General features: G+C 37.7%; 1 pseudogene; it reads right to left on the bottom strand.

The window, feature by feature from the left end:
• The window catches only part of LOC105512701, a 97,157-nt pseudogene that overhangs the window by 9,809 nt on the left and 63,873 nt on the right, over positions 1–23,475 (bottom strand).

The following is a 23,475-nucleotide window of genomic DNA, read 5'->3' as shown; positions in this document are numbered from 1 at the left end:
AATTTGGTGGATTTTTTTAAAGCAGTTCGGGTCACAAAAATTCTTTCCTAGGAAAGAATATGTGACAATTAACAGGTCTATTCTTCAGAAGTTTGAGTCATACCAAGCCACACATGATTCATTGTTCATCTTTTAGTTTACTCTAGATGAAGAATTCACAAGATTTTAAAAAATGAATACATTATCCCAGAATAAATTTTGGTCTCTGAAGTTTTGGTATCTGTTCTAATAATGAAAATAGTACATTGATGATGAGGTAGAATTTTATAGAAAAAGAAGAATAGTAGGGCTTTTAATGCATATATTCTCAAGTCTTAAGAGTGTATCTCAACAGGATAAATGCAGATCAACTTTTTAAAAAAAACTAAAAAAGAGTTTCTTTAGTGTGTCTTAATTCGTAATTTTAAAATAGTGATGCATATGTTGAACATCTTTCTAAGTAGGAATATAGGTAAAGAGACAGATTGATGATAAGGCGGGAAGCCTTTAAACTGAACACTGAGCAGGGCTGTGGCAACTAGAATAATCACATTCATTGAGATTCTTATTCTTAGTCTGAACTCTTACTCAGAAAGGGCTACTTCATTCCTGATTGTCTGTCTGCCAGGTTCATCTGCTATGATTTCCCAGACATTTATGACTGTTATATTTGTAATGATTTTCCTATGACAAAAGTATGAGAAGCAAAAATTGCACTGCTGTTGGTTAATGAAATAACAGCTGCCCGAGAGCAAATCTTTCTCAGTAGTGGGAATGGGTTAAAAAAAGGAAATAAATATTTACTGAGTTTTCATACTCTGTAGTTGGCACCATACCAAACCCTTAGCAAATATAATGTGTGAAGGAAATTGTTTATGGAGACAGTTCGAGAACTACACTTTAGTCATATGCATCTCAATTAAAATCCAGGCTCTTCTTTGTCTTCCTCTCTCTGTTCTTTGAAGATGCAGATAACTTCTGTATATTCCCACTACTGAAGATTTTCTTTTTTAACTTTTATTTTAGGTTCAGGGGTACATGTGCAGGTTTCTTATACAGATAAATATGTGTCACAGGAGTTTGGTGTACAGATTATTTCATCACCCAGGTAATAAACATAGTACTTGATCCTTATCCTCCTCCCATCCTCCACCCTCAAGTAGGCCCCAGTGTCTATTGTTCCTTTCTTTGTGTCTATATTTAATCAACACTTAATTCCCACTTACAAGTGAGAACATGTGGTATTTGGTTTTCTGTTCCTGTGTTAGTTTGCTTAGGATACTGGCTTCCAGCTCCATCTAAGTTGCTGCAAAGGACACGATCACATTCTTTTTTATGGCTCTGTAGTACTCCCTGGTGTACAGGTAACACATTTTCTTTATCCAGTCCACCACTGATGGGCACTTAGGTTGATTCCATGTCTTTGCCCTTGTGAATAGTGCTATGAATTAACATACGCGTGCATGTGTCTTTATGGTAGAACAATTTATTTAACATATTCCTTTGGGTATGCACTCAGTAATGGGACTGCTGGGTCGAATGGCAATTCTGTTTTAAGTTATTTGAGAAATCCTATGGCCGGGCGCGGTGGCTCATGCCTTTAATCCCAGCACTTTGGGAGACCGAGGTGGGCGGATCACGAGGTCAGGAGATCGAGACCATCCTGGCTAACACGGTGAAACCCCATCTCTACTGAAAATACAAAAAATTAGCCAGGCGTGGTGGCGGGCGCCTATAGTCCCAGCTACTCGGGAGGTTGAGGCAGGAGAATGGCGTGAACCCGGGAGGCGGAAGTTGCAGTGAGACCGCGCCACTGCACTCCAGCCGGGCCATAGAGTGAGACTCCGTCTCAAAAAAAAAAAAAAAAAAAAGGAAATCGTCAAACTGCTTTCCACAATGTCCAAACTAATTTACATTCCCACCAAGAGTGTATAAACATTCCCTTTTCCCTGCAACCTCACTAGCATCTGCTATTTTTTGACTTTTTATCAATAGCCATTCTGACTGTTGTGTGAGGGTATCTCGTTGTCGTTTTGATTTGCATTTCTGTAATAAGTGATGTTGAGCATTTTTTCATACGCTTGTTTTGACCACAAGTGTATCTTTTGAAGTGTCTATTCATGTCCTTTGCCCACTTTTTAAAAATGGGATTCTTTGTTTTTTTTGCTTAAATTCCTTATAGATTCTGGATATTAGACCTTTGTCAGATGCATAGTTTGCAAATATTTTCTCCCATTCTGTAGGTTGTCTGTTTATTCTGTTGATAGTTTCTTTTGCTGTTTAGAATCACTTTATTTTAATTAGATCCCATTTGTCAATTTTTGTTTTTGTTGCAATTGCTTTGGCATCTTCATCATGAAATCTTTGCCAGATCCTATATCCAGAATAGTATTTTGTAGGTTATTTTCCAGGGTTTCTATAGTTTTAGGTTTTATATTTAAGTCTTTAATCCACCTTGAGTTAATTTTTGTATATGGCTACCCAAGATTTTAAGATTTAATAGAACACCAATGATGCCAGATTTATTTTGCTTTCAAGTATAAAATTGTGTTATAATATTGTCCCAATGCCTTCTTAATCTAAACAGACTCCTGACACCCTATGCTTGTCACCAACCCTTCTCCTCCAAATCTGATACACCTGACTTTCTGAGAACCTGTGCTTTAATGAGTAAACTCACACAGCTGCAACATATGCTGCCACCTCCTGGCATCTTTTAAAAAGGTAAAATCTGGTAAGAAAAGACTTGGTTCAGATGCTCTTTGCAAATATACTACTCGAATATGGCCCTTCATGTAGTTATTCTCCCTTCTTGCTTAGAGTTATCCACTTTTGGGGAAGCAAAATAATCTTGAGTAGGTCATCTGTTCTCTTAGTATGTCTAACCTGATAGAATTTTGAAACTTTCTGGTGATTCTGTTTTGCCATTTAATATGCAGCAGGGCAGTAGTTGATGCTCATAAGGGAAAAAAAAAACAGATGAACTCTTTGATGAATATAAGTTTTCCTACTATTTATACTACACATACAAATTTGAGGCAGAAGCCATGACATTCACCTGGAGCACTTGGCCATACTAAGTCAAAATTAAATGAAACATTTCTTGCCACATTACTACATACTTGCTTTAATTTTAATTGAAATGACCCAGTAACATTTGCAATAAGGTAGCTAGCTGCTGGTAAACTATGCCATGCATATGAAAACTTTTAAAATTGTATTACTAGTTCATATAAAATAGAGCAATGCTAATTCACTGGATTAAATGGCTAATTATCTTTAAAGTGTAAACAGGCCAGTCGCGGTGGCTCATACCTGTAATCCCAGCACTTTGGGAGGCCAAGACGGGTGGATCATGAGGTCAGGAGTTCAAGACCAGCCTGGCCAAGATGGTGAAACCCTGTCTCTACTAAAAATACAAAAATTAGCTGGGCGTGGTGGCAGGCGCCTATTATCCCAGCTACTTGGGAGGCTGAAGCAGGATAATTGCTTGAACCCGGGCAGTGGAGGTTGCAGTGAGCCGAGATTGCACCACTGCACTCCAGCCTGGGCAATAGAGTGAGATTTCATCTTTAAAAAAAAAGTGTAAACAATCTGAATTGAGGCATTCTTAAAAATGTTACATCAAAAAAAACACGAGAAGCACGATTGATACATTTTGAATTGTGAATGACAAAAATTCTTGTAATCCATTTGCTTATTGCTCACTTGAAAGAACAATCAAAAGTAGATTGATCAAGGGTAGTTTTGTTTTTGTCTTTGTTTTGTTTTGTTCTGAGACAGGGTTTCACTCTGTCACCCAGGCTGTAGTGCAGTGGTGCAATCTCAGCTCCCTGCAACCTCCGCCTTCTGGGTTCCAGTGATCCTTCCACCTCAGCCTCTTGAGTAGCTGGGACCACAGGTGTATGGCACCATGCCTGGCTAATTTTTGTATTTTTTGGTAGATATGGGGTTTTACCATGTTGCCCAGGCTGGACTCGAACTCCTTAGCTCAAGCGATCTGCTCACCTCAGCCTCCCAAGTGTACTTTTTGCTTTAGTTATTGTTGAATGTCTAGTACCCGCCATAAGGCCTAGCATGTAGTAAGCTCAATGATGTTGATTGAATGAACAGTTGATTCCTAGCTCTTTTATTTGTAAAGATGCCCGATTCTTCACATTAATTTATGAAATGGTGTTTAAACTTAACAGTAGATACAACCTTTACAATAAGCAAATGTGTTCTCTTTATATGTTGCTGGTCAAAATGTGGTTCCTGGGTCAGCAGCACTGGCATCACCAAGGAGCTTGTGAGATTTACTGAATCTCAGGCTCTACCCCATACCTACTGAATCAGAATCTGCATTTTAATAAGATCCCCAGGTGATTCATATGCACGTTAGAGTCTCAGAAGCATGGCTTTAAAGGACCTAAGCTGCAATTATTATTTCTGTTTTCCATGTAGCTATAGAATTTATTGTCCCATAGATTTCTGTTTTCCTAAATAAAATTATTCTGTGACCAGACTTCTCACTACTTTCTGACTGAGTCAATGCAAAATAAATTTTTCACATCTTTGTTTCCTTCTTTCTTTTGTAAGATTGCTCAGGCTTAGCAACTGTGTGAATTCCTACTCCTGAGCTGTGAATCAGGGGGCTTTTTATTTTCTTTTTTTGGAAACGGAGTTTTTGGTCTTGTTGCCCAGGCTGGAGTGCAATGGCGTGGTCTCAGCTCACTACAACCTCCGCCTCACGGGTTCAAGCAACTCTCCTGCCTCAGCCTCCTGAGTAGCTGGGATTACAGGCGCCCGCCACCACATCTGGCTAATTTTTTGTGTTTTTAGTAGAGATAGGGTTTCATCATGTTGGCCAGACTGGACTTGAACTCCTGACCTCAGGTGATCCAGCTGCCTCAGCCTCCCAAATGGCGTGGTGGCTCACACCTGTAATCAGGGGGCTTTTTATAAGGGTAACTCCCTTCTAGGGCTCCTTGATTAAACACGTTTTAAATGATTGAACCAGTGGTTGGCTATGAAGACATTACTGCTTATACAGTTTACTTCTTTAAAAGTGTGTTTGTTGCAGTGCAGACTCAGCACTTAAGGGAAGACTTCCTGCCACAAAATATTTGTAACTGCTCCTGAAAGAGAAAGCAATTATCACAAGTCAGTTAGGTCTTAAAACAAAAAATCAAAACAAAATAAAACAAAAACAAACGTTTTACTGAGATCACCCATGTGCAAATTTATGAAGGGGTCGGATCACTTGTTAATTTTATTTTTATCTGCTTTCACTTAATTGTTATTAACTCAACAGCATATTTTTTATTAGTAAGAACATTTTGTCTATTTTTAACTCGCCTAAAGTTATTAAGATTCTTAGTACAGAAAAGCACTTATGGTGGTTATTAATTATTCTACTCATCGTAATGAGATGCTTACCTAAAGTAGGTATCTTCAAAATCAGCTCCTGCATCCAAAGTGTGTGTACCAGCTGCAGGGGAGCTGCAGGTATGCCTGGTATCAAGCCATTCTTTGCCTGAGGAGAGGTCCGTATATGGGCCTTGAGGCTAACGGCAAGAGAAAGAAAATGCATTTGGAAAAAATAAAGTGCCACCACATGTGCAGGCTTCCATCTTGGTACTTTTTACTCTTTGTAGAAATTGTTTGCTAGAAGGTTGTAAAAAGTCGTGGAAAAAGCCTGGAACTTTGGACTGAGACAGATTCTGTGACTTCGTGAGTACTCTCAGAACTCCATTCGGTTTTTTTTTTTTTTAACAGTAATAGTTTTGAGCTTCGGGATATTTATTATCTTGTGGTTATTATTTTGCGGTATATTTATTTACTGGTTTATTATTTTTTTTCTTATGAAAATATAACTAGTGAGGACAAGTGACTTGTTGGTCTAGATGCCTGTGTCTAGCATACTGCCTTGCATGTAGTAAGTGCTCCCTGTAGATGACTGCATAAATGAAAGAGTGTTTAGGTGTGTACTAATAGTTTAGGCACTACATGTTAATTCATTCTCATACTATCCTTGTAACGTGACAATAATTAACACTTACTGTTCCAGACAATGTTCTAGATTCTCAGTGCTTTACGCTTAGTAACTCATCTGATGGTTTTAACAACCATTTGATGCTTGTAAGTAGGTATTAGTGTTATAATTTTCATTTGCAGATGAGGAAACTGAGGAACAAAAAGGTGAAGTTGCCCAAGTTAACACCCATAGACAATTAAGCTAGATTTTGAACCAGGTGTTTTGGCTTCAATATCCATGTCCTTAACCCACCCATATAGAGTGGTTCATCAGTGCTCCCTTTTGTGGGTAAGGAAGTCAAGATTTAGATAGATTCTCCATAATCACACTTTTGAAAGTTGGCAAAGCAGGGAACTGGGCCTGGGATACCCATGTACAGGCTAGAGTTCCTTCCGTGATATCACAGTTCTAGACATTTTATTATGATCTCAGAGACATAGATTTCCAAGGAGTGCCAATGTCTGTCTCCATTACCAAAAAGGTCAAGAACATTCATCATGAGGAGTATAGTAAAAACAAAATAAAACTTCCCTATACTTCAGCAAGAAACTTTTACATATAAGCCAGTAATATCCTTTGTGGTTCCGGTCAACACGTCTTAAAAAAAATGTGTAAAGATGTTAGGGAAAGTCTAACAATTACATGGAAAAGGGACGGCAGAGCTGCTAAAGGCATATTAGCAAATGAGTGAGTTTCAATTTACGAATACAAGGACTGACAATAAATTCGAACTTGCCTGACATCTAAGAATGACAAAGTATATTACTGGCTTTTAAAATAATCCCAAAGAACCAATGAAGCTTAAAATATTTAAGTTTTTAGAGTTTAGGGTAAATACTAAGTTTTAGAGGTTGGATTGTAAGCTAATGGAAATTCCTAGAGCAGTTGGAATGAATTTATGAATGTGTTTTTAAGGTTTTAGATAAGTAAACAGAAACATCACTAATGTGTCACTGCAGAAAATTTGGCTTTATTGTTTGCTCCTTAATTTTTAAAAAAAAATTATGGTTTTTATAGAGATGGGGGTCTCACTATATTGCCCAGACTGGTCTTGAACTTCTGAGCTCAAGGCATCCTCCCACCTTGGCATCCCAAAGAGTTGGAATTACAGGTCTGAGCCACCATGCCCAGCCTGTTATTTGGTTCTTGTCCTTGAGATAGACATCTAAGAACTTGATGTCTGGAATCAAAGGGTCTGAATTTGAATCTTAGCTCTGCCCCTTACTTGTTATGTGACCTTGAGCAAAGTTTTTAACTTCTTGGTTCCTCAGTTTCTTTATCTGTACAATGGGATACTGATGATCCTCACTTCATAGGTTTAGAGAGAATTGAATTAATTTTAAATGAAATTTAATTACATTTTAAGCACATGAAAATGCTTAAAACAGAGACAAGCATATTGTCAGGGCTCAATAAAGGCTGGCTGTTACCATTAGCTATTGTGAACGCACAGATGGCATGAACTGCCTGCCCTTTGTCCAAGTTAGTAATTCTCTGTTTTAGGAAAATAATGCAAAGGTATTTCAGTAAAAGAACAGGGAAATATCATTCTCCATACCATGTGGGCACTTCACTATGGAATCCTCTAGTGATATGTTCAAGTTATCTGTGTGGGGTAAACTGCGTTGTTATAACTGTTTCCAATCATTTGCATTTTCTAAGAGAAAACTGGAAAACGCTGCATCTGGCAAAGACGGTGAGAGCTCTCTTATTAAACCTGTGTCTGCTATGCTACTTCAAGTGATTATATATAAGGCACATGGGAAGGAAGCTGAATCAAGAAAATGACTAGGTAAATACCTAGTAAACGGTTCAAAGGCTGGGCAAAAAATAAACTGTGATTGAGGAGTTGATTGGGTCAGTTAGCAAAAAACAAACAAACATGTAGACTATTAATGTCAGGAAATTGATTCTCTTGCATGTAGCAGTGGTCTAGATTTTACTGGAACAATTGGTTAGAAAGTAGAAACCAGTTCATATAAAATAAATTCCAGTGTGTGCTTCAGACAACAAAGAGAACAAAAATGCCTGACCTCTGTTACAAAGGCTGCAACTCCAAAATAACTTCAAAAACACTGTAAGTTTAATGAGGAAAACATCCAATTTTGTTGATGAAACAAAAAAAATTGGATGATTGTGCTTAGACCTTTTCTTTTCTGAGTGACTGAAGAATTCTGTATACTTACATATATTATGAATTGGTCAAAAAAAGCTGTGAAAAATTGGAGAAACTCATCCTGTCATGTATTTGTATTGTAAATAGGCTCAATTCTTTCAATAATCCATTGATACTGTGTAACAAAAATTATAAAAATGCTTCATACATGTTCACTGAATTGTATTACTAGACATTTGTTTTAATCAAACAATTTTTTTTCTCTCTCAACGAAGAATCCCTCCTTGACCAAACTTTAGTTATGCTTTTGAGTCCTCTTCTCAACTAGCTCTGACCTTGGCTTTCTGTGTGCCTGCCCTGTTCTTGCATAGCCCAGTTCAGTAAAAATCTGTGCCCTACCCCTGTCCCACCAATACTGGGTCACCCTTGATATATAAGCAAGTTCATCCCCTACCTTTGATTTATAAGTCCTTGGCCCACCTTTAGCAAGAATCCTGTTAGGTCAGTTTAGCAAGAATCCTCCTACCTTGATGTCTCCTCTTAGTAATTTTCCATCCACTGATCCCCTCACTCTGTTCGTTGGTTATAAACAGTCTTGAATAAGGTCTTCCTTACTGTCTTAATGAGTGCCAGAATAATTACACACACACACACACACACACACACACGTATGATTATATAATTCTCTCTCTCTAATATATATACATATATTGGAGAGAGAACTAAAAGTGCAGTCTAAATATTTAATAGGAGGAGATTGACTAAATGAATTAAAAATTATAATATTTGAAACAGTATGCTGGCATTAATAGTCATCAACAATAGTATGCTGGCATTAATAGTCATCGACAATAGTATGCTGGCATTAATAGTCATCGACAATAGTATGCTGGCATTAATAGTCATCGACAATAGTATGCTGGCATTAATAGTCATCAACATTCATAGAATGCCATTCTCCATACTGTACTAAGCGCTTCACGTGCTGGGCTTCCGAAGGAACTGAAAGCTACCAGGAACCTAAAGCAGCAGTGCTCTCCATCTCATGTCTTGCTTTATTCTTCTCTTCAGCAGTGGCTTCCTCTGCTCCTCAGATCTCATGGCAGATAACATGGCAGCAGCACATTTTTACTGAGGAGTAGACTTTTCTCCTTTTGTCTCCAGAAGGGAGCATTATTGAAGTTGTAGGAGCCAAGGTAAAACTCTTCCTTTGCCCTCTGAAGGTCTGCTGAACAATCGACTGACAAAAGGCAGATTAATAGGAGAAATGGCATCCAAATTTATTTGTGTGCACAGGAGAAAAACCACAGAGTGATTACCCAGTATCCCAGTCGGTAACTGGGGAAGGGAAATGGAAAAGTGTGGATGATTTTTGGAGCGTAGTAACTGATTTTCAGGGGAATTCAATGGGCTTGGAGAACATATAATGGCCTGGGGCAAAATCCATTGGGCTTGAAGAACCTACGATGGTTTGTGACAAAAGTCTGTCCAGCTTTGTTGACAGACTTCAACTTTTCTTTCTGTGATATTAGTTCAGTTAATAAAAACTCAAGGAAGAAAACAGAGGTCATTGTTTCCTTTATTGCCAGGTCTAGACTTCAGGCAGAAAAGGGATCTTTGGAAAACAACTTCATCTTGTGCTTTGAGAGAGACAGGATTGAGCGAAAGGAGGTAGGGGGAAGGTCAAAGAAATCTTAAGGCTGCTTCTTCAGTGCAGCACATCACAGTGCCATGTTTTGGTTTCTGAACCCCAACAGATGAAACAATTCCATCCTTCTTCCTATTCCTGTGACATGTTCCTCCTCATAGGAGGAGGACTGGTTTATGTTACTGGTGACATCAAGCAATACACTGAGGTTTGCTAATTAATGATGAGGTCATGGCTTCAGATTGTGGGTGGCACAGGCCAACGTCTCTCTTGTCTTTTGTTAATTCGTGGACCTGTGTTGCCACTTGTCCTTTGTCTCCTGGTAGTAACTAGACCAGACCAAAGATGGTCTCTGGCAAGCTCAGTTTAGTTTCTAAGCCCAATAATAGGTTACTAGATCAATTGGAACCTGCGCTGTGGGCCCAGAGAAAATTATTTCATAAGAATAATTCATTTCAGGCGAGGTCTTCATTTCAGGAGAGACCTCAGCCCAAAGTTGTGTGCCCCAACAGGAGTTAACAAAGCTCTTAGTTTGGGGATTATTTGATTTTGCCTGACCCATATTGCTCGATCTGTACTTTGCTCTGTAAACAGAACAAAGGCACTCATCCTTTCTCAGGTGTTAGAATACTACAAAGGGAAGAAGGCAGTGGTGTGCCAGCAAATTGGCTGTCTATGTGGAAAAAGACTGGATTTGTAACAGCTGCTGATTTTTCTAATGTAGGTACTTTCACCACGGTCTATTTCCAACTCCCAGTGGTTTGACAACTGCTTATGGATGAAGTTCCTCAGTTCTGATCATCAGCTCTCTGAGTGTGCTCCAACAAAGTTGCAAAGCGAGTCATTAAGCTTCGTCCACCACAGTGAGAACAACTTTTCCTCAATCCATTTCCCAACCCCTGGGGAAATTTCTGAGCGGCCCACCTTGTCTATTAGGCTTCTTTCCCTAGTTTTATCAGGTATGACCAGGGAACCATGACTACATCATAGAAACATGGTTGTTAGGAGTCTGCGATAATAGATCGGGGCAGATTTAGGGGTTAATGTGTGCTGGAATAACATCCCAGTCATAGGTTGGGTCTCTCCAAAGCAGAGCCTAAGACAAAGACTTATGTACAGGAAGTTTACTTAGAAATATGATTCTGGAAAGCAGAAGTACAGAACCAAGAGGAAAGGAAAGATAAAATAAAGATGCATTATTAACTTCTACAAATCTGACCCCTCTGTCAATGTGAGTTACTAAAAGAGGAATCTCTTCAAATAATACATAGTGAGAAATGAACTGGGAGTTGCCAGTCTTCACTGGCGCTTGAGAACAAATCCAATGCAGATGAAGGCAGAGCTAAGAGAGGTGCACAAACCAATCCCAGTGACATCACTTGAATCTCTGGGTTGAGATATGCTGTATGTACCATTCCCCCTTCTCCAATTTTGTCACGTGAACCAGTTCATTTCTTTATTGTCTAAGCCAGTTTGAATCATGTTTTCTGTCATTTGCAACCAAAGTGTTCCAACTGCTATACTTCCACAATAAAAAGCTCACGTTATATTCTGGTTGTTAGTGTCTTCTCCAATAGATTGCCACCTCCTTGAGTTAAGGCCCTATGCATCTTATTTAACTTGCATCTCCAGCATCTAACAAAGCACCTGGCATGTAGTAGAAGCTCAATGCATGTTGGATTGAAGGAATATGTTACATTAATTTGACATCTGTAATCCTGATCATTTCTAGTCTCATCAATGCTTTCTTAATGTAAGTGGGTTAAATTTTTTTGTGAAGGGAAGAAAAGAAGATACAAATTTGCAAGAAAATGTGATAAAATGCATTTACTCAGGGGAAAAAAAGAGGCTGGTTATGTGAAAGAGTTAACATTGTAAACATAATAAATATTCTTAGACCATTTTTTCCTTGTTGACTATAATACAACTAAAATGTTAATGAAGGTACAGTTATAATTCACTCATTTACTGTACCTAACCTAAGGAAATTTTTTTTCTGACTTTTTTTATTCCTAAGGGAAGAATCTCTATATAAAATGAAGACCTAGCAAGGAGAAAATGTCATGATGTTGATAATCTTGTTTAGCCTAAAAGAGTTACCATGAACAATTATGAGCTTATTGATTAGAAACTCACAAAATAAAAGCTTATTCATAACCTACCTCATACTTTTATATTAAGACTACATTACTTCTTCCCCTTAATTGAAATCCTTTCAGAATGAGAATCTATGAAGTGGAAAGTTCAGGAAGTCAATAATTTAATCTAACTATCCATCATTCTATCTGCATTTTTTTGCACATAGTTTGCTGAATGAGTGCTTAAAGCAAACTTAACATAATATATTTAAATTATACATAATCTTCCAAATTGAATTGTGAAGCCATTTTCTGGGATTCTTACCATACAACTTTACTATTGGTAAGAAACTCATGGAAGTTGCAAGTGCTATTCAAATATATTTCTCTAGAACCCAACGTTTAGAAAAACAGAATGCAGATTTAAAAAGAACAATATTATCATTAATAATACTAATGTTAAAATCTTAATATTTGGAGGTCTACAGTAAATTTTAAGCAAACTACAAACTCTATTTCCCTTCAGAACCCCAAATCCTGATATTCTCACTAAGCCAAATAGTAGAAGCTAACACATTTCAATCCCTAAGTAACCCCTTGCCTTAGACTAATGGCAAGATTTCAAAAAAAAAAATTTTTTGTAGTCAAAATTCCAGATTCTGAATCAATAGAAAAGAAAAAAAAAATTTCATCCTCCTTGCCTTGTAGTAGGATCCCAGAAATCAGAAGCAAATTAAGTGTGATAGAGCAGTTCATGCTTCTTTCTTACCAGATAAGGGACTGACATGTCAACATTGGCTTCCTCTAGGCTTCACAATGCCTGGGTTTCTCTGGGTGTATGTGTGGCTGTATCTGTGTGTGTACAGACTATTCTGAAGGCTGAGCAGATGATCTGCAGATGTATTCCAGACATACACAAGATTGGAATGCATCAATCATGACTCTGCATTTCTATAATGTTTGTCTTTATCCTTAAATGTTCACTCTATATTTTCCTCGTCCATGAACCTTTCTGAAATAAAGTCTTTCTTGATTAATTTCCTTTAAAATCATTTATGTTAATTAGGGAAATTTTTAAAATCTGAAAAAGCCTTAATGCTATGATTCTGTAATGTGAATTTGAAGTTAGAACATTTTAAATTAATGAATCTCTGGTAAAAATGAAATATTTTACCTCCTCTGTAATCAACAAAATTTCATTGCAGGATTAGGTAGGTATCTGGTCGGATAGAGAAAAGACAACTTTAAAATCTAATGTCTTCTCTTGATTTATTAAGAACCCTTCCTTATTTTTTTCTTCCTCCCTCCCTTTGACCGTTCCTTCCTTTCTCTCTCCTACCCTTCCTTTGCTTCCTCTGCACTTTCATCTCCGCCTCCCTCCTTACCCTCTTTGTCTGTGTCTTTTTTCTTTTTTAAAAAAGATGATCTCAGTTTGGAATAAACATTCTTGCGAAATTGGCCAGGAATTTTGCCAAGCTTAGTGTGTACACGTCAGCTGTTTTCTGGAAAATAATTGCACCATGTGACAATGTCTATTATTTTAATTAGTACTGAGGAATGCCTCCAAGATGTTTCATCAGGTCAGTATTTCTTACACAGGCAATGGCTTTTTATTTCCTGATGTGCTGATTAAGCAGATAAATGACATTTTGACATCCGGTATAGGTGAACAAAATAACTGCTATAATTAATAAGCCAGAACTCAAAGAAGTAGTAAACCATTCTCCATGTATACAAAAGGCTTTAGGACCTGCAGCCTGAGGAAGTTGAAGTATTCAAATTACCCAAAGGAAATGTTAACCCAACTCTACAAACATAGGAGGACCACTCTCAGGAAAGGCCTTGACATGTCTTGGGAGCTCAAAGTGCTTTGTCATACAGTCTCTAAGGTTTAGCTAGTCATCTGGGATCTGCTGCATTTCCAGAATACTTGCATGTTTGCATACTAAATTCACGAAGTATTAATTTCAAGATCTGAAAAAAAGAGTCACTTTGTAAAACTGTATGGGTAATACACGTTCAGAAATTCGTGAACCTGAAAACAAAAGTGTGTTTAATAGTGATAGAAGTGGTAGGGTGGGGAACAGAAGGATTATTTCCTCTTTCCACAGCTGTTCTCCAACATTACTGCAGGGTGAACTAAAAATTACAATAAGAAGTGTTCCTCTGAAAAGGAAAATGTTTAATAATTATTATACTATGTCAAATTGTAATGATGGGATTTGGGGATATAACAAAATACACATTTGTATATTGTTTTTGTCTGTCTTCTGTGTGAGTAAAGGTGGTTAGTCAGTTTTATTGTGAGATTTTATGGAGGCTGGAAGGCCACACTCCTATGGGTAGACATCATCTCTGGTCAAGGGAGTGCTAATCCCTGAGGTCAGCCACTCTGAGAAGAGGAGATTCTCAGTCAGGAACTAGACCAGCATTGGTTAGAAGAAGAAATTCCCCTCTTGGAACTGGACTAACATTGGTTGGAAGAAGAAATTCCCCTGTTCTTCTGGGTCTTAATCTCTTTATCTAAAAAATTCAGAGACACTGTGCTTGTACTTATGGGAGGTGGTGTGTTAGGCCATTTTTGTGTTGCTATAAATACCCAGACTGGATAATTTATAAAGAAAAGAGGGTTAATTGGCTCATGGTTCTGCAGGCTGTACAAGCATAGCACCAGCATCTTGGCTTGGCTTCTTGGGGGCCTCAGGGAGCTTTGCAAGCACATCACATGGCAAGAGTGGGAGCAAGGTGCAGGGAGGTGCCCTACACCTTTAAATAACTAGATCTTGTAAGAACTTACTCATTATCACAAGGATGACACCAAGACATGATGGATCTGCCCCCATGACCTGAGCACCTCCCAGTAGGCCCCACCTCCAGCCTTGGTGATTACATTTCAATATGAGATCTGGGGAGGACAAATATCCAAATCATATCCGGTGAGTTCTACGATAGTGCCTGTCACTCATTTGGATGCTAGAGCCTTGATTCAGCCAGGCTTCAAGGAGTGCACATCATGATGTGTGAGCTATATTATCTATGTAAAGAATGACATTCCTCAGTTTACACTCAGTATTTTTAAATGTCACATTTCCCTACTATTTGTCTGGTTCATCCCTCCATTCCTTAGTATGGACAAGAAGTTCTACATATATATATGTTTTAAAGACAGGGTCTTGATCTGTCACCCAGGCTGAAGTGCAGTGGCACAATGACTGGTTACTGCAGCCTTGACCTCCTGGACTCAAGCGATCCTCCCACCTCAGCTTATTGAGTAGCTGGGACCACAGTTGTGTGTCACCACTCCTGGCTAATTTTCCTGTATTTCTTGTAGAGACGAGGTTTCACCATGCTTCCCAGGCTGGTCTCAAACTCTTGAGCTCAAGCAATTCACATGCCTCAGCCTCCCAGAGTGCTGGGATTACAGGCATGAGCCACCACCCCCATCAGAAATTCAATTTTAATATAATAAATTGTCAGGGGACACCCTGTCCCCTTGGGATTGCATGAGAAACCTAGGCCTCACTCACCCAGAAAAATGGGGAGAAGCTCCCATGCAGTCTGTATTGTTGCTATCAGTTTTTATTGCCCAGGATGGTCCTGCAGTCCAGGCAAAGAGAGGAGGTATTGTCTGTGATTTCCTCTCTTGTGCTAAACCTAGTCACAGAGATTTCTGCTGAGGCTCCCAGGCCCACGACCAGGGCCCAGGCTCCCATGGTGCATTCTATATATGATATTCTGCCATATCTAGGGGGCCTATGTTTGGGTCTTTTCTTTCCAGCTTTATTGAGTTATAATTGACAAATAAAAATCATATAGACTTAGGGTATACAATATGATGTTTTGATACACTTATATATTGTGAAATGGTTACCACAATCAAGATAATTAACATATTCATCACCTCACATAGTGACCATTGTGTGTGTGTGTGTGTGCATGGGTGTGTGCGTGTGTGTGTGTGGTGAGAACACTTAAGATCTCCTCCTTTGGCAAATTTCAAGTATACAGTACATTAAGTGTAGTCACCATGCTGTACATTATATTTTCAGAATTTATTCATCCTACATATCTGAAACCTTGTACCCTTTGGCCAACATGTTCCCCTTTTGCCCATCCCCCAGCCCCCGGCAACCACCTCTCTATTCTCTACTTTCATGAAATCAACTTGTTTATATTCCACATATGAGTATTTATAATCATGTAGCATTTGTCTTTATGTGTCTGGCTTATTTCACTTAGCATAATGCTTGCCAGGTTCATCCTTGTTGTTGCAAAAGGCAGAATTTCCATCATTTTTAATGGCCGAATAGTATTCCATTGTGTATAATACCACATTTTCTTTATCCATTTATGGGCACTTAGGTTGATTCTATATCTTAGCTATTGTGAATAATGTTGCAATGAACATACATGTGCAGATATCTCCTTGAGATACTTATTTCATTTCCATTGGATACATACCCAGAAGTGGGATTACTGGATCATATGGTAGTCCTATTTTTAGTTTTTTGAGGAAACTCCATACTGTTTTTCATAATAGCTGTACCATTTTACATTTCTATAAATGGTGTGCGAAAGTCTCATTTTTTCTAAATCCACCAAAATTTGTTATCTTTAGACTTTTTGATAATAGCTTTTTTTTTTTTTTTTGAGACAGAGTCTCGCTCTGTCACCCAGGCTGGAGTGCAATGGCGTGATCTCAGCTCACTGCAACCTCTGCCTCCCGGGTTCAAGCAATTCTCCTGCCTCAGCCTCCCAAGTAGCTGGGATTACAGGTGCCCACTACCATGCCCAACTAATTTTGGTATTTTTAGTAAAGATGGGGGTTTCACCATGTTGGCCAGGACAGTCTTGATCTCCTGAACTTGTGGTCCACCCGCCTCGGCCTCCTAAGTGCTGGGATTACAGGTGTTAGCCACTGTGCCCAGCCTATAATAGTCATTTTAGCAGTTGTGAGGTGTTATCTCATTATGGATTTGGTTTATATTCCTTTGATGATTAGTAGTGCTGAGCATTTTTTCATATACCTGTTGGCCATTTATACTTCTTTGAGAACTGTTTATTCAGGTTCTCTGCCCATTTTCATATTGGGGTTTCTTGTTTTTACTGTTGAGTTGTTTGAGTTTCTTACATATTTTGGATGTTAAACCCTTATCAGATATATGATTTTCATTTATTTTCTCCCATTCCATACATGGTCTCTTTACTTTGTTGTTTCTTTTGCTGTGCAGAGCTTTTTAATTTAATCCAACCCCACTTGTCTATTTATGTTTTTGTTGCCCATTCTTTTATTTATTTATTTTTATTTTTTGAGACAGAGTTGCCCAGGCTGGAGTGCAATGGCATGGTCTCAGCTCACTGCAACTTCTGCCTCTCAGGTTCAAACAATTCTCCTGCCTCAGCCTCCCAAGTAGCTGGAATTACAGGCACCTGCCACCACACCTGGCTAATTTTAGTATTTTTAGTAGAGACGGGGTTTCACCACGTTGGCCAGGCTGGTCTCAAACTCCTGACCTCAGGTGATCCACCCACCTTGGCCTCCCAAAGTACTGGAATTACAGGCACAAGCCACCATGCCTGGCCTTTGTTGACCATGGTTTTGAGGTCATATAGTAAGACAAAAAATCATTGCCCAGAGCAATGTCAAGAAGCTTTCACCTGTTTTCTTCTAGTAGTTTTATAGCTTCAAGTCTTTAATCCATTTTGAGTTGATTTTTGTATATAGTGTGAGATAAGGGTACAATTTTATTTTTCCGCATGTAGATATCCAGTTTTCCTGATATCATTTATTAAAGAGACTATCCTTTCACAAACATGTGTTTGGCACCTTCGTAGTTGACCATAAATGCATGGATTTATTTCTGTACTCTTTATTTTGTTTCCTTGGTTTATATGTCTGCTTTTATGTTAGTACCATACTGTTTTGATTACTGAAGCTTTATGATATATTTTGAAACCGGGAAATATGACCCCTCCAGCTTTGTTCTTGCTCAAGATTGTGTGGCTATTCAGGGTTTTTTGTGATTTCATATGAATTTTAGAATTGATTTTTCTATTTATGTAAAAATACCATTGACATTTTGATAGGGATTGCACTGAATCTGTAGATTGCTTTTGGTAGTGTGGACATTTTAACAATATTGATATTCACATGGGATATCTTTCATTTTTTTTGTTTCTTCTTGAATTTCTTTCATCAGTGATTTATAGTTTTCAGTGTAAAGATCTTTCACCTCTTTGGATACATTTCTTCCCAAGTATTTTATTCTTTTTGTTGATTTTGTAAATGGGGATTTTTTAGACTTCTTTTTTGTTAGTTCGTTGTTAGGTATAAAAATGCAACTGACTTTTGTATATTGACTTTGTATTCTGAAACTTTACTGAATTTGTTTAATAGTTTAATACTTTTTTTGGTGGAGTTGTAGGGCTTTTTCTATATGAGATTATATCATTTGCAAACACACAATTTTACATCTATGTTTGTAATTTGGATGCTTTTTATTTATTTTTTTGACCCATTTCTCTAGCTCTGATTTCCAGTACTATGTTAAATATAAGTAGTGATAGTGGACACCCTTATTCTATTCTTAATCTTTGCAGAAAAGCTTTCAACTTTCATCGAGTATAATGTTATTTACAGGTTTGACATTTATGGTCTTATTGTGTTGATGTACTTTCTTTCTCTGCCTAATTTGTTGATAGTTTTTATGATGAAAGGATGTAGTGTTTTGTCAGATGCTTTTTCTACATTTATTGAGGTGATTATATGATTATATGATTTTTATCCTTCATTCTGTTAATGTGGTGGATTACATTGATTGATTTACATATGTTGAACCATCTTTGCATGCCAGGGATAAATCCCACTTGATCGTGGTATGTGATCATTTGAATGTATTGTTGAATTCAGTTTGCTAGTATTATTTTTGTTGAGGATTTTTGCATCTACATTAATCAGGGATATTGGCCTGTGATTTTTTAAAATAATGTCTTTGTCTGGCTTCAGTACAGGGTAATGTTGGTCTCATGAAGTGATTTTGAAAGTGTTTCCTTCTCTTCAATTTTTAGAAGAGTTTGAGAAGAATTGGCATTAATTCTTCTTTAAATGCTTGGTAGAATTTACCAGTGAAGCCATCAGGTAATGGGCTTTTCTTTGGTGGGACATTTTTTTTTTTTATCAGTATTTCAACTTTCTTACTTGGTATTGGTCTGTTCAGGTTTCTATTTCTTCCTAATTCTGTCTTTGTAAGTTTTATGTTAAAAAGAATTTATCCATTTCTTCTAGGTTATCCAGTTTGGTGTGCAATTGTTCATAGTAGCCTCTTATTACCTTTCACCTTTCTGTGGTATTAATTAATTAATTATTTTTTCACTTGTAATTTTATTTGAATATTCTCTTTTTTCTCTTGGTTAGTCTAGCTGAAGGTTTGTCGATTTTGTTTATCTTTTCAAAAAACAAACTTTTAGTTTGTTGATCTTTTCTATTGTTCTTCTGGTCTCTATTTCATTTATTTCTGCTCTAATCTTTATTATTTCCTTTCTTCTACTACCTTTGGGTTTGGTTTGTTCTTTTTTTTTTTTTTTTCCCTAGTTCCTTGAGGTATAAAGTTAGATTGTTTATCTGAGAACTTAACTTTTTCTTAATGTTGGCATTTGTTGCTATAAACTTCTCTCCTAGAACTGCTTTTGCTGCATCTGGTAAGTTTTGGTATGTTGTGTTGCCATTTTTGTTTGTCTCAAGTTATTTTTAAAAATTTCTTCTTTGACCCTTTGGTTGTTCAGGAGTGTTGTTCAATTTGGGGGTGAAGTTTTGGTCACCATCTGTTTGGGAGCTGGTGGGAACATGCAGCCTGGTCCTCCCTCTTCCTCTTGGAGGACTCTTGTACTTGGGCTCAGCCATTTACCCCTCCACCCATTATGACAGGTGCCTTTTCAAACAATTTAGCCCACTTGCCTAATGCACCTTCCCAAAGTTCCAATTTTCTGCGTGTGTGTGAGGAGAGGGTTATTGGTGAGGGTCACTTCTACATATTTTTAGTTCCAAAGCACAAAAAGGCTATTTCCTTACCACCTTCCACCCCTCAATGCTGTCTTCAAGGGAATCAAATTCTATCAGGATTCAAGGTTTCCGAGATAAAGTTTTTTCTTGTGAGGAATTAGAATCATTCCAGGGAAAGGACATGGTTTAACTTTCTCCCAGTGAGTACTCAAAAATCAAGGGGATAGTTAAATATTTTTACATATTAATCATAAAAACTATCAGGAAACTAGTTCTGATGGAGTTAATGTAATTCTGTTTCTATCAAGCTATCTATAGTTATTTCTTTTTATTTAGTGAAGTCTTATTTAAATATGTTAGCTCTGTTGTAGTTTTGCTTGCTGGTGTTAAAGGCAGGGTCTGTGTCCAAAAATGGGCTAGGATATTAAAGGTAAACGGAGATTCCTTTACTTCTTGTCTCAAACCTACCTAGTAGAGGCAGATGTCAGAAGCAAGAGCCCAAAGGAGAAATTAATATGTTAACTAGAGGTGGGGCTTCATGCTACTGCTAACGTTTTTTGTGTGTCTGGTGATCCTTTGACAGTTTTGGAAGATCTGGAATTTGTTTATGTTAAGAAAAAGACAAATTTCTATACAAAAAGCCATGGCTGTGTTGGATGCTGATATATGATGTAGCACTTGCTGTTTGCAACTAGAAAAACCTCCTGAAGAATGCATCTTGGATTTGTATTTCAGGATGGCATAGAGTATTTCTTTCTGATTGCCAGGGTAAATTAGAAAGAACCCTTAGCCTCAGAAGCAGGATGAAAGGGAGACAGAATGAAAGTCATAGCCCTCCCCTGCCAATATTTCTTCTTTAGCCATTGAAGACTGTACATAAAAGAACCTAAGCTGACTAGTTGCATAAATTCCTCATTGTTTTTTCTGCCTCTAAGTCTTTACTTAGTAAAATTTTGTTAATTAGTGATTATATAGAACCAATACAGTTGACTCCTACTGTGCTAATCACAGGACTTTAGTAGAAGAAGAAAAAATTGGTGAGATTCTTTTGCCTAGGTTGGGCATGCTAATAAAGGAAGCAAGTAGTTATTTTAATATTTTGCTTCTGTTTGAGAAATAAATGATGATTAAAAGCATACTTTTTAATGCAATCAGTTTATGTTACAAAGCATATTATTTTAAAAACTGTAGTTTTTTTTAATTTTGAACAAAGTTACACTTTGTTCATAAAAAATAGTATCATAAAAAATAGATACTGCCTTTGAACGTGAATAAACAATTTTAAAGGGAAATATACTGCCATCTAGTGTTTAACTTTAGGAATCTCTGAATTACTGTATTTAGAAATATTTATAACACTGGTAGTACCACATGGTGGCACTATAGACATGTACATTAAAGGGACAACACCAAATTTATGGGCTGTTTGTTTTATCTTGGTTCGTAAGTGTTTGTTAAATGTGGCAAATACACTATTTTCCTTTTCAGATTAGCACGTTGTATTTTCTAAGAAAACCTTACATATTTTTGGTACTGCTCTTTTTTTTTTGAGGCAGAATCTCTCTGTCCAGCAGGCCGGAGTGCAGTGGTGCGATCTCAGCTCACTGCAAGCTCCGCCTCCCGGGTTCACGCCATTCTCCTGCCTCAGCCTCCCTCAACCTCCCGAGTAGCTGGGACTGCAGGCGCCCGCCACCACGCCTGGCTATTTTTGGATGTTTAGTAGAGACGGGGTTTCACCGTGTTAGCCAGGATGGTCTCCATCTCCTGACCTGGTGATCCGCCGCCTCGGCCTCCCAAAGTGTTGGGAATTACAGGCGTGAGCCACCGAGCCCCGGCCGATACAACTCTTTAAATTTTCGTAAGTCATAAAAAAACTTGAATACCTTTAGATTTAATTCCTGTTTTTTTTAAGTTTTAGGGCTTTAAATACTTCAAACTATATTGTCCTTTCACCTCTTTCCCTTCCTTATTCGTATAACTATAACTGAAACCAGCTTCAACATGGAGAAAAAGGTTTAAAACGTTCGCACAAATACTAAGTGCAAATGTACAACACATTTCCCACATAATCTAAAAGAAAAAAGAAAAACAACTCAGATGAAACTATCTTATAACAGGGCTCTTTGTATTTAGGAAGTGCGCTGGTGATGGGGACAACTTCTGTTTTAAGTGCTAAATCCAGTGGGAAAAATTTGCCTCCTCACAAGAACATTTGCCTGAGACACTGATTCATTACAAAAGGACACAGAGCTTTGGGTTCAGAAAATAAAGAATGCTACTTATGGAAAATGTTGTAATTTATTATGTCAGCATGCTTCGGGTTTCACTTTGCTTTTGGTATCATCAAATGTTGTAGTAGTTACTGTACGAAATGAAATTCATTCTATTTACTCTAAGAAGCAGATTCTTGAAGAAACTGCTCTCATAAGCTGAGGTTCCTTATGATTCTGCAAGGAAGAGAAGACTAAAACAAATCACCGTCTGAAAACATAGCAGCTGGCTAAAATAAGCATTGAACACTAAGCACTTCAAAACATCAAGTAAAATTTTGGCAGTTAGTATCCCATAATGTATATGATCTATATCTATCACATAAATGTAACATATACACACACAATATCTAGTATAGTGTTTGCAGTTTTGTAAGTCTAATATATTACAAGATGCTTAAGATGTAATTATAATGATTTTGTCTAAACACAGTTGCTAGTGAAACAGGAAGACTAATTGCCAAAATACTTCTTTGGTGTGTTCAGTCATAAGTGGTTATCAAGATTTTAAAAACTTGTGAGAAATGAGTTCCAAGAGCTTAATCCAGAGTAATACAAGTTTACTTGTTTTGCTCAGCTTTCTTTATCATTCTCTTTGCTTCTATTCCAAATCTTCATCATTTTCCTCAACATTTAACTGCCAATGTTCTCAGTAAACCACCTTGTTTCTTTTTTGGTTTCTTTTTTCTTTCTTTTTCTCTCTCTCTCTCTCTCTTTTTTTTTTTTTTTTTTTTTGTTTTTTGGAGGGGGGGATGGAGTCTTGCTCTGTCACCAGGCTGGAGTGCAGTGGTGCGATCTCGGCTAACTGCAACCTCTGCCTTCGAGGTTCAAGAGATTCTCCTGCCTCAGCCTCCCAAAAACCACCTTGTTTCTTACTTAAGAAAGTTGTGGTCATCCATCAATTGTCAGCCCTGCCCAGCACTTACTAATATATAGACACTTTCTTAACTCCTTTCCACATATTTGGAGGATGATGTGTCCTTCTAGCACAAAGTCAAGCCCTCTCCTTGAGCCCTTGATTCCATTTGTTTCCCTCCCATCTCCATTCCTGGAATGTTGCTTCATCAGTCATTGCCTCTCTGTTCTAATCTTCCACCTTAGCCCTTCTGTTGGTGCCAATCCTGAGTCCATACACCCCAAAGCTCTCTCATCCTTAAAAAATGAACAAACAAAATACCCCAAAACAGCAAAAAATAAATTCTCATGACCGAAAAACAAAATGAACACAGCAAACAGAAAATCAGCCTTTTTTTGACTACAAATTCTCCTTTGTCTTTCATTCCATCTTTTTTCTTCCTGTTTGTCCATGAGTTGCCACTACTTTTCCACTCCCTTTTCACTCCTTAACTGACTCATCTCTAATTTTCTC

Source organism: Colobus angolensis, unplaced genomic scaffold, assembly GCF_000951035.1.
Source record: "Colobus angolensis palliatus isolate OR3802 unplaced genomic scaffold, Cang.pa_1.0 Scaffold217, whole genome shotgun sequence".
Taxonomy (NCBI): domain Eukaryota; kingdom Metazoa; phylum Chordata; class Mammalia; order Primates; family Cercopithecidae; genus Colobus; species Colobus angolensis.
Note: the sequence above shows the minus strand (reverse complement) of the source record. Positions and strands in the feature narration are given on the sequence as shown.